The 14,744-nt window shown below is 46.2% G+C and overlaps 1 long non-coding RNA gene across 1 annotated transcript; it reads right to left on the bottom strand.

Moving 5' to 3' along the window:
* Positions 1-7,267: 7,267 nt before the first annotated feature.
* On the bottom strand, positions 7,268-11,126 carry LOC310743369. Its single transcript, XR_014538981.1, has 2 exons — positions 11,042-11,126; positions 7,268-7,454 (listed from the first exon to the last, which is right to left on the bottom strand). It is a non-coding gene; the product is annotated as an uncharacterized lncRNA (long non-coding RNA).
* Between the last annotated feature and the right edge of the window lie 3,618 nt (positions 11,127-14,744).

Raw genomic sequence — 14,744 nt, 5'->3', positions numbered from 1 at the left:
GCCTTCGTGTTCAAATCCCACGTCCTCCCCCAACACGTCCATGTCCATCTCTCCCCCGTCCCCCTCTGAGGGTGATGCCTGCCAGGGACCCCCCAGCCACTTTCTGCGCCACTGCTCCTCTGGTTGATTATCCCACCAATAGGAGCGGTCTGAGGCAGAACCCGAGGGTGAACCTTCCGGAGAGCGTATGTGTGGTGCCGTCTCCTCGTCCGAGTCGAACCCCTGGAACGTGCTGCCTGAAAGTGTGGGTGTGAAGAGCCAGTCATCGAAATACTCGGCTGGCATGGGCCTGTGTGGGAAAATGGCATGGAACTCTTCCTTGAGAAGAGGCTCGTCCAAGGCATAGCCCGGCACCCAACTGTTGGCGCTGGCCGGGGTATCCTCTCTGGCAAGAAGGTATTCTACTCCCTCTTCCCCCCATCTCGAGTCTAAAATCTCTGTGACTTCGTTGATGCGCTCCCCTCTTGGCGACCCCCTTTCCCTGGGTCCTTCTCTGGGCGGATCTGGTGCTGTGCCTGGCTCGTGAAATCTATGCGGTGCTTTGTAGGGCGTGAGCACCGATCTATGGAAGACCGGATGCATTCTGGAACCCTCCGGAAGCGCTAACCGGAAGGCCACTGGATTGACCTGTGCCTGGACTTGGTAAGGCCCTAGCTGCTTATGCCCTAGCTTCTTCTTGGCCAACGATCTGGTCGGCACTGCTTGCGCTGCTAACCAAACCCAGTCTCCCACCTGTATGTCTTCCCCTACTCTCCTGTGTCTGTCAGCCTGCAGTTTGTATGCGTGCTTTGCCAGTTCCAACTGCCTCCTAAGCTGTTCGTGGACTTCCTGCAACTCTGACGCTAATTCTTCCGCTGCCTGCGGCTCCCCCTCCCCCACTCTCTCTAAACCTGGGAAGGTTCTGGGATGCCTCCCGTTGTTGGCGAAGAACGGCGTCACCCCCGTCGACACGTGCTTCGTATTGTTGTAAGCGAACTCTGCGAGGGGCAGGTAGTCCACCCACGTGTTAGGCTGCTGATTGGCGTAGCATCTCAGGTACTGCTGCATGATGGCGTTGACCCTCTCCGCTTGTCCGTTGGTCTGCGGGTGTCTCGCCGACGCTAGATTGATCTTGACGTTCAGGATGCCCATCAACTTTTGCCAGAAGTTCGAGATGAACTGCCGCCCCCGGTCGGATAGAATAGATCGTGGCAGACCGTGGACCTTAAACACGTGGTCTATGAACAGTTTGGCGGTCTGTTCTGCCGTGGCCACCTTCGCACACGGAATGAAGTGTGCCATCTTGGTAAACATGTCCACCACCACAAGCACTGCCGTCTTTCCCCTCGAACCGGGCAGATCCGTGACAAAGTCCAGGGCCACCCGTTCCCACGGCTCAGACGGCGTCTGCAACGGTTCCAGCAATCCCGCCGGCGGTTTGTGCACTGACTTGGCCCTTTGGCAGGTGTCGCATCTCGAGACGTAATCCGCTACTTCCCCCCGCATCTTGGGCCACCAAAAGTCTCTGGTCACTAGTTCTACAGTCTTTTCTCTGCCAAAGTGCCCGGCAGTGGGGGCGTCGTGTAGCTGCTGCAGCACCCTCGCGCGGAGGTCATTCCCCGGCACGTAGAGTGCTCCCTTGCGGATGAGCAAACCGTCTCTGATCTGGAACTCGTCGTCCCTCACCGTGCCCTTGTGCACCTCCTCCATCTTGGCTAGCGCGAAGGGGTCCTCCCGCAACGCTCGACGTACGGCGTCCAGATCCACGGTCGCCGAGGCGCAAGCCCACGCTTCCGGTGCGAAAATGTGCTTGGCTGCCGACGGTGCCTCCTCCTCGAGGTATTGCGGCTTTCTGGACAAGGCATCCGCCATGATGTTGTTGTCACCCGGGATGTACTCTATCTTGAAGTCGAAGTCCGCGAAGAACTCTGCCCATCCAATGTGCCTCTGATTCAGGAACCTCGCCGTGCGCCAGTACTCTAGATTCTTGTGGTCCGTGCGGACCTGCACTGTGTGCCTGGCTCCGATAAGGAAGTGCCGCCACGCTTTGAACGCTGCATGGATGGCTAGCAACTCCCTGTCCCAGATGGTGTAATTCTGCTCCGACTTGCTGAGCTTCCTTGAGTAGAAGGCGCACGGCCTCCAGTCCCCCTGCTGGTCTTGTTGCAACAGTACAGCTCCCACGGCTCTGTCTGAGGCGTCCGTCTCCACCCTCATCGGTCTGCTGGGATTTACATGCAGCAGCTGCTCCTCGGAAGCGAAGAGACGCTTGAGTTTCTGAAAGGACTGCTCCGCCTCCTCCGTCCAGATAAACTTCTTCTTCTTGGAGCTGAGCGTGTCGGTGATGGCCGCCGTTTGCATAGCGAACCCCTTGATGAACTTGCGATAAAAGTTGGCAAAGCCGACAAACCGCTGGACTTCCTTCCTATTGCGCGGGCTTTTCCAGTCCAATACTGAGCGAACCTTGGCGCTGTCCATGGCGAGCCCCTTGTCCGACAGTTTATAGCCCAGGAAATCCACCTCCGTCACGTCGAACTGGCACTTCTCCAGCTTGGCGTACAGCCTGTGCTCCTTTAGTCTCCGCAGAACTTCCCTGACATCCCTCTCGTGCGCTTCTCGCGACTCAGAAAATATCAGGATGTCGTCCAGGAAGCATACGCATTTCTTGTAAAGGAGTCCCGCCAACACGTGATGCATAAAGGCTTGAAAACAGTGAGAGCCATTTTGTAATCCGAAGGGCATAACTCTGTATTCGTAGGTGCCCAGTGGTGTGAACATGGCCGTCTTCCACTCGTCGCCCTCCCGCACACGAATCAGGTTGTACGCGCCTCGCAGATCCAACTTGGTGAAAACGCGTCCTTTCCTTACCGTCGCGAGCAGGTCGTCTATTTTGGGCATGGGGAAGGACGAGGGCTTGGTTTTCGAGTTCAAAATTCGAAAGTCAACTACAAGCCTCTTCTGGGGCGTGTCTCGCTTCTTCACAAAGAATACTGGGCTGCCCCCTACAGCTTTCGACTCCCGAATGAACCCGCGCTTCAAATTGTGGTCTATGAACTCCCTAAGTTCCTGCGGTTCGTCCTCAGACATGGAATACAGTTTCCCTGTTGGCAGCGTTGCCCCCGGCAGGAGATCAATCTTGCAGTCATAGGGTCTGTGGGGGGGCAGTTTGTCCGCCTCCTTCTCGCAGAAGACCTCCAAAAACTCCTTGTACTTGTTGGGCACCGCTTGCACCATGCCTAGGTGTAGCTGCGGTGCATCCTCTCGCCCCTCTCCTTCCTGGCAGGTCTGGATGCAGTGCGCTGCGCAGTAGGAAGAGCAGAAGGTCAATTGCCGCTGGTACCACGCTAATGCCGGGCTGTGCCTATCCAGCCAACTCATGCCCAACACTATGGGCGTGTCCGACAATTGGGTGACGTTGAAGCTGATGACTTCTCGGTGATTCCCAATTTGCATCACCATAGGTGGTGTCTGCTGCACCACCTGCCCCCCTAGCAGTTCCCTGCCATCCACTGTGACCACGTTCAGGGGCAGTGTGGCTGGCAGTAGCGCTATGTTATGTTGTTGAAGGAATTCCAGTGCGATAAAGTCCGCATTACTGCCAGAGTCAATCGTAATCGGCACTTCTAAAGTGAGACCACTGGGCAGCTGGAGCGATGCGGTGAGCTGCACCACTGGTTTGGGCGGGATGGGATCCGTGGGCTTCAAAATCTCTGGGGACTTCTTCACTGACTCGCCTGGCTGGCCCCCAGTGCTTCCGTTTCCCTGCCGTGGTTCACTTTGCTGAGTTGCTCCCATTACTGTTATTGAAGCTGCAGTGTGCTTGTGGAGCCTCTGGGGACACTCTTTCGCCATGTGCTTCGAACTGTCACAGATGTAACACTTCCTGTTCCCTCTAGGCTGCTTTGTTTTGACTGCTCCCGGTGTTAAGGCTCTGGTGGCTGATTGAGCTCTAGCACCGCCGATCTCCATTGGCTCCTCCCCCCCTGCTTGCGGAGGCGTTGATTGCGCACGCGCGACATCCCTGGGCAAGAGGGAGGGCACTCTGGCTGGTGTGCGTCCCCAACGCCCTTCTCCTCTGTCCCAAGGGCGGTCCTCCAGCCTCACCCCCACTGCAAGCGATCTGTCCACCACCTCCTGGGTGCTTTTGGGTCTCTCCCCCCTCGCTATCTCATCCTTGATTTGGGGGTTCAATCCTTCCCAATAAAGATCTCTAACGGGGGGGGAATCCTTGTCCCACCCCAAGGCATTGACCAATGCAAAAAAGCGGGAGTGATACTGCCTCACGCTGGCTTTCCCTTGTCTCAGCTCAAATATGTCCTTACGGGCAATGTCAATGTCTATTTTCGATAGAAAGCAAGAATCCATCGCTTTAATGAATGCAGCTGAACTCTGGAGCGCTGGGTCCATATCTCTCCACAGATTGCGCAGACATGCTTTCGCGTCTCCATGCAAATGAGACAAGATAAACCCCACTTTTTCTTGCTCATCTCTAAACTCTTTCTCCAGCAGTTTCAGCGCAAACTGCACGTCTGCTCGGAAATTGGGGTACTGCTGCAAATTCCCATCAAAGTGAGATACAATGCTGCCTCCAGTCCTTCCCAACCCGATTCCCTCGGATCTGGAACCCGTTTGTGCCTGCTTAGCAAGCACTTCCAACCTGGCTTGGAGATCTCGGCATGCAGCAGCCGCTTCATCCTCTCTTTTCCTGGAGGCGATTATCTCTGCGCTGAGCTGCGTCACCGCTTCTCGCAGGGAAGCAATTTGCTCTTCAGTAGACATGTCGCTTGACTTTTGTGAGCTCCAAAGGCACCAGTCCTCTTTCCTCCCTGCTTCGCTCCCCACACGCCGCTTGAGTCAAAGAGAACTGATGAAAACTTCTGGGAGATGGGACTTACTGTCAGAGACTGCCTCTAGGTCCCGGCTCACAAAGGACCAACGCTAGCCGGTAGAACGGAATAAAGTCTTTATTGAAGTATAATTTCCATTTCCACATCTTAGCGTGCGTCTCTACGTCTATTCCCTAGATCGGCGAAGTCCCATCTGAATCTCCGCCTCCTGTACACCAGTTCAAGACCCTAGCCTTGCTCCACCTTTTGCGTCTCTCCTTTCGCCTCTGGGTCCTACCACCCCCCGGGGTTCCTTCCTTCCTGGATGCCTCGGATGCGGACCCTTCGGATTCCTCCCCCTCCCTTCGGCGGGCTTTAGGACCTGGCTCCCTTTCCGGGCTGCTCATTGCGCCTCCCTCTGGTACATTTGAACTTGGCGCGCGCGCGCTGTCTCCGACCCTCCTCTCTACCGTTTCCTCGCTCTCTGACGCAGGCGTGGCTGCTGCCGGAGAGCTGCCTGTCGCTGGTGCCTGGAACTCCTCCCCCCTGCTGCTCTCTGGTGGAGTAGCTGGTCCGGATTTCCAGCTGCTGCTCTCTGAATCCCCTCTGGTCCCTTCTTCCTGGGGTGCCCCTCTTGGTAACCCCCCAGCTCTGCCCACGGGAGCCCCTTTCTGTGAATCCTCCGATTCGCTGGACAGACTTAGAGATCTCGGACGGCTATCATCGCTAACCTCTCCTTCCGATTCCTCGCCATCCGTTCCCTCTGCTCCTGAACCCCTGACAGTATGCAACAACAGCAGCAAGAATTCTCATCGCAAAGTATTGGAAGACACAAGAGCTACCCACCCTGGAAGAGTGGCAGATGAAGCTGATGGACTATATGGAATTGGCAGAAATGACTGGCAGAATCCGAGACCTGGGAGAAGAGTTGGTGGAAGAAGACTGGAAGAAATTTAAAGACTATCTTTGGAAATACTGTAAAATTAATGAATGTTAAAATTATGCTTGGATTGGTAATAAGTGGTAACTAGTGACAAAAGTTAATAAGATTATGTAAAAAAATGTATTGATAAAAGGTTGAAAATATTGAGGTATAATATGTTATGACACAAAGTTAAGATATTTGAAAAAGGGTAAGAATTTGCTGAATTAAGTATGTAAATGGGAACACAAAAGGGGGGAGGTGTGAGGAGGTCAAGGATATAAGCATATGAATTTGAGGATATTGAGAAAAATGGATTTGTTTTATCTTTTTAATTTCTTTTTTTCTTAATTAGCTGTTTTTTGTGTATTTTGTGTGTTTTCTTTTTTGTATTGTCTATTTTTATCTGTGGTTTCTTTTTTATTCTGTAAATTTTTCTTTTTTTCTTTTGTAAAACTCTAATAAAAATTTATTTAAAAAAAAAAAAACAAATTTGTGCCCCCACGGCCCACACATGCTACACTTCTGGGTGGGGACAAAACCAGAGTTACTGTAGTTGGCTTAATCCATGGGCGTAGCCAGGATTTTTGTTAGTGGGGGCAGGCCTTTTGTTAGGGGGTCAGAACCTCAGTTAGCTATGTATTTTTATTTATTTTTATTTATTTGGCCCCCCCTTGGCCACATCCATGGCTCCATCTATCATAACATTTTGGAAATGCCCTGACCCACCCACCCTAACACTGATGTTGATTTTCTGAGATATCAGGCGCTCAAGCACAAGTCATACATAAAGAATCGCTGCTGTTTCTTTTTGTGTAGCCTGTTTAGACTGGAAATTTGCCTCAGTTTTTTATTCTCTAAGGAAGGTTCTGTAAACTGCAGGATAATGTAGTAGCTCACAGCATGGCAGGATGATCCCAAGAAGCTCAGTTAGTTGGGGACATGGGCTTAGCCAGGGGGTGAAGCGGCCACCCCTAAATCAAGTAAATAAATAAAAATACAGAGAGTCTGATATTCCAGATGCAATCACACTTCTTCCTTAGAGCAGCCTCCTATTCATTTATTTCTTGTTGAAAGATAAAGAAGTGTTTTGCAGAAACTAGCAACAACAATCAAGACGACACATGTAGTTCATAGTAACTGTCTTTCAGGGCAGTTTGTCTAGTAACAAAAGCAAGTGTTGCTATGAACACTGACTAGTCACTAGAACAAAAAAATTTTTTTCCTTCCAGTAGCACCTTAAAGACCAACTAAGTTAGTTCTTGGTATGAGCTTTCGTGTGCATGCACACTTCTTCAGATACCTGCATGCACACGAAAGCTCATACCAAGAACTAACTTAGTTGGTCTTTAAGGTGCTACTGGAAGGAAAAAAATTTTTTTTTTGTTTTGACTATGGCAGACCAACACGGCTACCTATCTGTAACTAGTCACTAGAATAATAAGATGAAAGCTGGAGGTGGGGTTCGGGGTGGGGTTAGTCTTTCTTTATACAAACATGTAAGTATGGATGCCAAGAAGAAGAAGAAGTAAGACAAGCGTTTCTGTGGGGGAGGGAGTTTATTGACTGCTCAGATATAAGACTCACAACATCATTTTATAACCAAAGAAAGTGCCTTTATGTGACCATTAAAACAAATCAACTGAAATTACGGTATATTCACAGAAAGCCTTTAGCAGAATCATTTCCTGTCCTCGGAATCCAGCTGGAAGTGTATTGCGAGCCGACTGCATAATCAAAAAGGCCAGTAAGTCACTGTGAGACAGAGGAAGCTGTGTTCCTTTTCAAATCTGTCTGTCAACAGTCACACACACCAAGCAAAAGCCACCCATAACAGACGTTTTCCTTGATAAATGGGAGAACTGTCTGATAATCAACAACCATATAATTTTATCCAGTAGTATTAGTTTGATCTGACGGAAACTGCACATTTCCCGAGAAGCACTGAAAGAATGCTTCATTTAACTACAAACCCCCAAATCTGGGATCCCATCAAAACTGATGTTTGGCAAAAGTTTTGCAGCAAAACCCCCACATTTTGTAACACCCCATAAACAGAGTAATTGATACATCAAACCGGGGTTCATAATTAATATCCAAAACCCAACATTGTCCGATTCACTCCAAACTGGTGCCAAAGTCTGGCAAAAGTTTTGTAGCATTTGCCAGACATTGTAGCATTTTTGTAGCATTTTGCCCGACAAACCAAGTAACTGACAGGGGTCATAAGGTCACCCCAAAACCCAACATCGTCTGATTCACTCCAAATCAAGGCCAAAGTCTGGCAAAATGTTTGCAGTAAAAACCGCATGTTTTGCAGCTCCCCCCAAACCGAGTGGTTCCTAGCACATCAGGAGGAAGAGTCAAGACAACCAAAAGTGGATAAATAGGTTGTATTTATTAAATATAACAACTTGAGGATCGGCAAAACTAGTCAGATTCGACCAATGTAACCAAATCAAATTAAGTCTGGGCAGGTGTGCTTGTTCACCTCCACCCACAAACACACAAGTGCTCAAACAGAGCTCTTTGCAGATCCTTAAGAATCATGTCAGAACCCAAATCAGAAAGATGCATACCACCAGGTCTATACAACTGTGGGGCACAGAACATAATTCTGCCATGAGGCAGCCACATTTTCAAACACAAACGTCGTTGTAGAATGATTAGCTTTATGTCTTGCCCATCCACCTTCTTAGGAAGGCTGCCCCCACTCCATAAGCACCTCTACAACATTCCAAACCAAACTATGATAAGCTCAGGGATGAGGAAGCACAGCTGATGGAGATATTTAGTGATCTCAACTGAATTTACCTCACCAGATTGTTATCCCCAAGATGGATGACCAGAATATCAGGGTTAGGGTTAGGGCAGGGGATACGTAGGTGGATGTTCAGGGTTAGGGTTAGTGCCTGGGGTTTTTTTCATGCTTTTTAAGCTTCTAATGATATTGCTCCATTTTTATGAGACTGCATAATTCCAAAAAGTAAGCAAACTACCTGAAACGTAGCAAAACTAAGAGAAATGGGAAAACCAAAAGTGAGATACCAGAAACCCAACAAGGAAGGAATTCATGAAAAAGGAAAATTGCCAGACAGAGACTTCAATCAAATCATTACCAAATTCACCAGAATCCCAAAACCAATTGAAAAGAAGCAGAAATGTGAGAAGCAGAAGAAATACCACCAGAAACCCCCAACAAGAGGGGAAAAGTAAATTTCGCAGAAACCCCAAAGCCAGTTAAACCTTAGTTTTGCATGGTGTGGGGGTGATTTCGCTTTTCCCTGAGATGTTTACTGCGTGGGTTTCTTGTGGTTCTATTCAATTGGTTTTCTCATCTTTGGTGGATGTGGTTTGTTTCTGTTGTTTCTGGTTCATTTTTGGGATTATGTTGAATTTGTTTCTTTTGGGGTGGTTTTCGTTTCATGGATTCTTTTATATAAATTACGATTGTGAAATATACTCAGAGTCTTGTATGTATTTCATGCTCTTTATTGCCCCCCCCCAACCTCAGGCTTTTATATACATTATTTACAGAATGAGTCCCGTCTGACTGGCTAACTCTGCTTCCCTCTTGGAGCCTGATTGGCCTGCAGGAAAAGACCAATCAGTTGTTGCATTCTAGGATCCAAGGTTAGTACATAACAGATTGGGTGCTGGATTTATGGTGAGTTTGCTTCATTTCTAGGTTTTTTGGGTTTTGCACCTTTGAGAATATTAATTTGTATGAGATCTGATAAACCCAAGAAAAAAAGGAAAACCACCAGAAATGAAGCAAAACCACCAGAAATGTCTAATGACCATTCCAACAATGAAGTCAACCACTAAAAACACAAAAACCTACTGAAAAGAAGCAGAAGAACCATGTAAAAGCAACATCAATGGAAACTGACAAAGAAGCCAACCAATCCCAAACAAAGCAGATTCACCAGAAACCCCCAAAGCATTCAAAAGTATTACCACCAAGAAACAAGAAACAAGAAAACTTCTCAAAAGAAGCAATAAAGCAAAAGTCCAAAAAACAAGCTAAACCAATGGAAAACAAATGAAGCCAGCTGCAAACAAAGCACATTCACCAGAAACCCAAGACTAAGTGAAAACTAGTATGCTATGTTGGTTAATTTCTGTTGCTTGAAGTGCTTTTGGACTCCCATAAATTGCATGCTTGTTGAGTTTCTGGTTTTGCTTTTTAAAAACTGGTTTCCAGTTTCTTGTGGCATTGCTTTGTAATTGGTGGCTTTACTGCTTCTTTTTTGTTTTCTGCTGATTTGTTTAATTTGGGGTGGTTTTGCTTGTTTTTTGCATTTAATTGTTTTGCTTCTTTGACTTTGAATGGTTCTGCGGTTTGGGGTGAGATTGTTTCTTTTCCATTGATTTGGCTTGGTTTTCCTGTCTCCTGGTTTTGCCTCATTTTGGGAATATTTCTTGGTTTTTGTGCTTCTGGTGGTATTTCTTCAATTTTATGACATAACCAAGCCAAAACACCAGAAACACAGAAACAAATCATAAAGAAGCAGAGCTACCAGAACTCCAAAGCAAATTAATCAGAAATCCAAACAACCTATGAAGATGATGCAATACCAAAAGAAAGACAAAAGCCAATTAAAAAACTGCTAAATGAACCAACACCACAAGAAACAAAGAAAGTCTCATGACCTACGAAATGAAGCAATAACACAAAACACCACAAAAAGAAGCAAAGTGTTTAGGATTAGGTTTGGGTAAAGGTTAGAGTTACAGTGAGAGTAACTGAGTTGGATTAGGATTAGGAGTTAGAGTTAGAGTTGGGGTTGAGTTACGGTAAGAGAAGAACAGCAGCAGGAGAAATATAATTTTATTACTTAGGGTTAGGGTTAAATTAGGCTTAGGTTTAGACTGAGGCTTAGGTTTGGGTTAAGGTTAGGGTTAGAGTGAGGCTTAGATTTGAGTTAGGGTGAGCATTAGGGTTAAGGTTTGGTATTGGGTTGGATTTGAGTTAGGCTAAGAGAAGAACAGCAGCAGGAGCAATATAATTTTATTATTTATACTCCACCCAAGTCACTTGTGGCCGCTTTCAATAAAAGGTAAAAACATGAGCGCACTCTAAGTGAATGCTCATGAATGTAGAAACTCTTACTTCCCATAGAATTCCCAAAGAAGACCTGGGAATTGTAGCTCTGAGCTTCTTTGAAGAGGGTTGGACTAGATGACGCTTGGGTTCCCCTTCCATCTCTTCTAGGATGCTCCCTGTCTCACTCACTCACTCACTCACTCACTCACTCACTCACACACACACACACACTCACTCCTCCTCTCCTTTTCATGGCAGTTTCACCTTTTTCTGCACTCCTAGCTCGGAAGGGCGGAAGAGGCTGTGCTGCCGCCATATTGGGCGAGGGCAGGGGTACCGGAAGAAGGTGTCACCGGAGGAGAGGCATGAGCACAGGAAGGGGAGGGAAACGGGCGGAAGAGGCTGTGCTGCCGCCATGTTGGGCGAGGGTAGGATTACCGGAAGGAGGTGCCACGGGAGGAGAGGCATGAGCACAGGAAGGGGAGGGAAACGGGCGGAAGAGGCTGTGCGACGTTGGGCCAGCAGAGGCGTGCCAAGCCAGGCTGGCCCTCTCTCTTTCTCCCACCCACTCTCTCTCGACCCCGCTCTCCCCAGGGGGCAGCCCTGCCCCCCGCCTCGTCCTCACCTGCCTTTCTCCCCCAGTGGCCTTCCTCTCGTGCCCCTTGGCGGTGGGATGGTGTGGGTGGGCCGCGGAAGTTTATATACAAGAATATACATACCTAGGTATAGGTGTCCGTTTGTAAATATATAAAAATAAAATGGATATATGTATATGTGTGTGTATATATGCAGTGCTTCTTTTCTAAAGAAAATGATTGGGGGTACTCTCATTTTGACTCAAGAAAATCACCATTTTATAGTTCAAACCGGGAAAAATAAATACAGTAAATGGACAAAAGTACATTCACAAAATGTTTTAGGAGTATGCATTCCCCTGCGTCCCCCCCAGAAAAAAAGCACTGTATATGTTCTGCCAAGGGCAGGGTTATTTCTGGATTTGGAGCCAATAAGCACGCGAGTGGATGAAGAATAAGCAATGCTTTATTTGCATAAGGTTAACAGATAGCAGCAGGCATATAAAACACAAATTATAGCATACTAGAGAGGAGTCGCAAACAATCTCCCCTTCAGCTGCCTGGAGCTCCTGGTAGAGCAGCGAGAGAGACCCCTGGCCGACAGTCTCACAGCATATGGTACCTCCATTTGTGAAGAAGCTCACTGAGCCCCTTCAGCCTACAGCTTTTATAGACAACTTTGATTTGATTGATTGCACCTGGTTAGCAGGCATCACTCATGATCAGCCTGGGACACCGGGTGCAACTAATGCAGAGCAGCTGAGAGTCTCCAACCCAATTCACTGCAACTGGGTATCCTCCCGAGTAGCCAATCAGAACACAGGGGACCCAGAAAACTCCTGACACAGGTGTGTGAAAAACAAATTATACTATCATGTTTTAGCAAACCTTAAACCGCGGATGTAAAAGCGAAAGAGACATGTCATCTAACTCCTTGAATTTACAATGGTCTTCCGTGTTTCCACTACAGTATGTGTGTGTTACAGATAGGTAGCCATGTTGGTCTGCCATAGTCAAAACAAAACAAAAAAAATTTTCTTCCAGTAGCACCTTAAAGACCAATTAAGTTAGTTCTGGGTATGAGCTTTCGTGTGCATGTGTGAAGAAGTGTGCATGCATAAGCCCAAACAGAGCGTTACTATCATCTTTTTATGTAGATGGAAACCAAAACACCGTTTTGCTTTTGTTAGGAGTGATTCTGGTGCGAATTGAAACACGATGCGAATTGAAATAAGCCGAGTCAATGCTTATTCGTCTTCTTTCTACGCATATGGAAGCGATTAGAAGGTGTTTTGTTATTTTGGTCTCGTTACATACAGTTTTCGATATTTGGGTCAATGTGCATTAACACCATAGAACACGAAATAAGCGAAATCCAATATTTTTCTTTCTATGTAGATGGAACGAAAATCAACCTGTTTTGCTTTGTTTAAGCTTATTACACTTTGCTATCTGTGGGTGAACGAACACAAAAAGAACAATCCAAGCTTATATGTCCTCTTTCTATTGAGATGGAACCAAAACACCTATGCTAGATTTGGGCTGATAACAAAGATTTCACTGTGCGATTTTTCGGTGAATGTGCATTCTAACCCCCAAAACACAAATCTTAAATAAGCCCAATCAGAGCGTTATTTTCATCTTTTTATGTAGATGGAAACCAAAACACCGTTTTGCTTTTGTTATGAGTGATTCTGGTGCGCAACCAAAAAACACCATGCGAATTGAAATAAGCCCAATCAAAGCTTATTCATCTTCTTTCTGCGCATATTGAAGCGATTAGAAGATGTTTTGTTATTTTGGTCTCATTACATACACTATGCGATTTCTGCGTCTATGAGCATTAACACCATAGAAATTAGCGCAATTCAAGGTTCTTCTTTCTATGTAGATGGAACCCAAATCAACCTCTTTTGCTTTGTTTAAGCTTATTACACTTTGCTATGTGTGGGTAAACGAACACCGAAAGAACAATCCAAGCTTATATGTCCTCTTTCTATTGAGATGGAACCAAAACACCTATGCTTCATTTGGGCTGAAAACATTTCACTCTGCTACTTTTGGTTGAATGTGCATTCCAACCCCAAACCACCAATCTTAAATAAGCCCAAACAGAGCGTTACTAATTTTTTTATGTAGATGGAAACCAAAACACCGTTTTGCTTCTGTTAGGAGTGATTCTGGTGCGCACCCAAAAAACGATGCGAATTGAAATAAGCCAGTCAATGCTTATTCGTCTTCTTTCTACGCATATGGAAGCGAAAAGACGTTGTTTTGTTATTTTGGTCTCTTTACATACACTTTGCTATTTTTGGGTCAATGTGCATTAACACCATAGAACACGAAATTAGCGAAATCCAATATTTTTCTTTCTATGTAGATGGAACCCAAATCAACCCCTTTTGCTTTGTTTAAGCTTATTACACTTCGCTTTGCTCTTTGTGGGTGAACGAACACCGAAAGAACAATCCAATCTTATATGTCCTCTATCTTTTGAGATGGAACCAAAACACCTATCCTTGATTTAGGCTGAAAACAAACATTAAACTGCTATTTTTGGTTGAATGTGCATTCCAACTCCAAAAATATCAATTTAAAATAAGCCCAATCAGAGCGTAATTATCATCGTTTTATGTAGATGGAAACCAAAACACCGTTTTGCTTCTGTTAGGAGTGCTTCTGGTGCGCACCTAAAAAACACGATGCGAATTGAAATAAGCCCAATCAAAGCTTATTCGTCTTCTTTCTACGCATATGGAAGCGAAAAGACGTTGTTTTGTTATTTTGGTCTCGTTACATACACTATGCGATTTCTGGTTCTATGTGCATTAACACCAAAGAACACGACTTGAAATAAGCGAAATCCAAGATTTTTCTTTCTATGTAGATGGAACCCAAATCAACCTGTTTTGCCTTGTTTAAGCTTATTACACTTTGCTATGTGTGGGTGAACGAACACCGAAAGAACAATCCAAGCTTATATGTCCTCTTTCTTTTGAGATGGAACCAAAACACCTATGCTTGATTTGGGCTGAAAAGAAACATTTCACTCTGATACTTTTGGTTGAATGTGCATTCCAACCCCAAAACCACCAATTTTAAATAAGCCCAAGCAGAGCGTTATTATCATCTTTTTATGTAGATGGAAACCAAGACACCATTTTGCTTCTGTAAGGAGTGATTCTGGTGCGCCCCCAAAAAACACGATGCGAATTGAAATAAGCCCAATCAAAGCTTATTCGTCTTCTTTCTACGCATATGGAAGCAATTAGAAGGTGTTTTGTTATTTTGGTCTCGTTACATACACTTTGCGATTTTTTGGTCAATATGCATTAGCACCATAGAACACGAAATAAGCGAAATCCAATATTTTTCTTTCTATGTAGACGGAA

The sequence above is a fragment of the Podarcis filfolensis genome (assembly GCF_964270895.1).
Source record: "Podarcis filfolensis genome assembly, chromosome: 10".
NCBI lineage: Eukaryota > Metazoa > Chordata > Lepidosauria > Squamata > Lacertidae > Podarcis > Podarcis filfolensis.
This window is presented reverse-complemented; position numbering and strand designations above follow the sequence as displayed.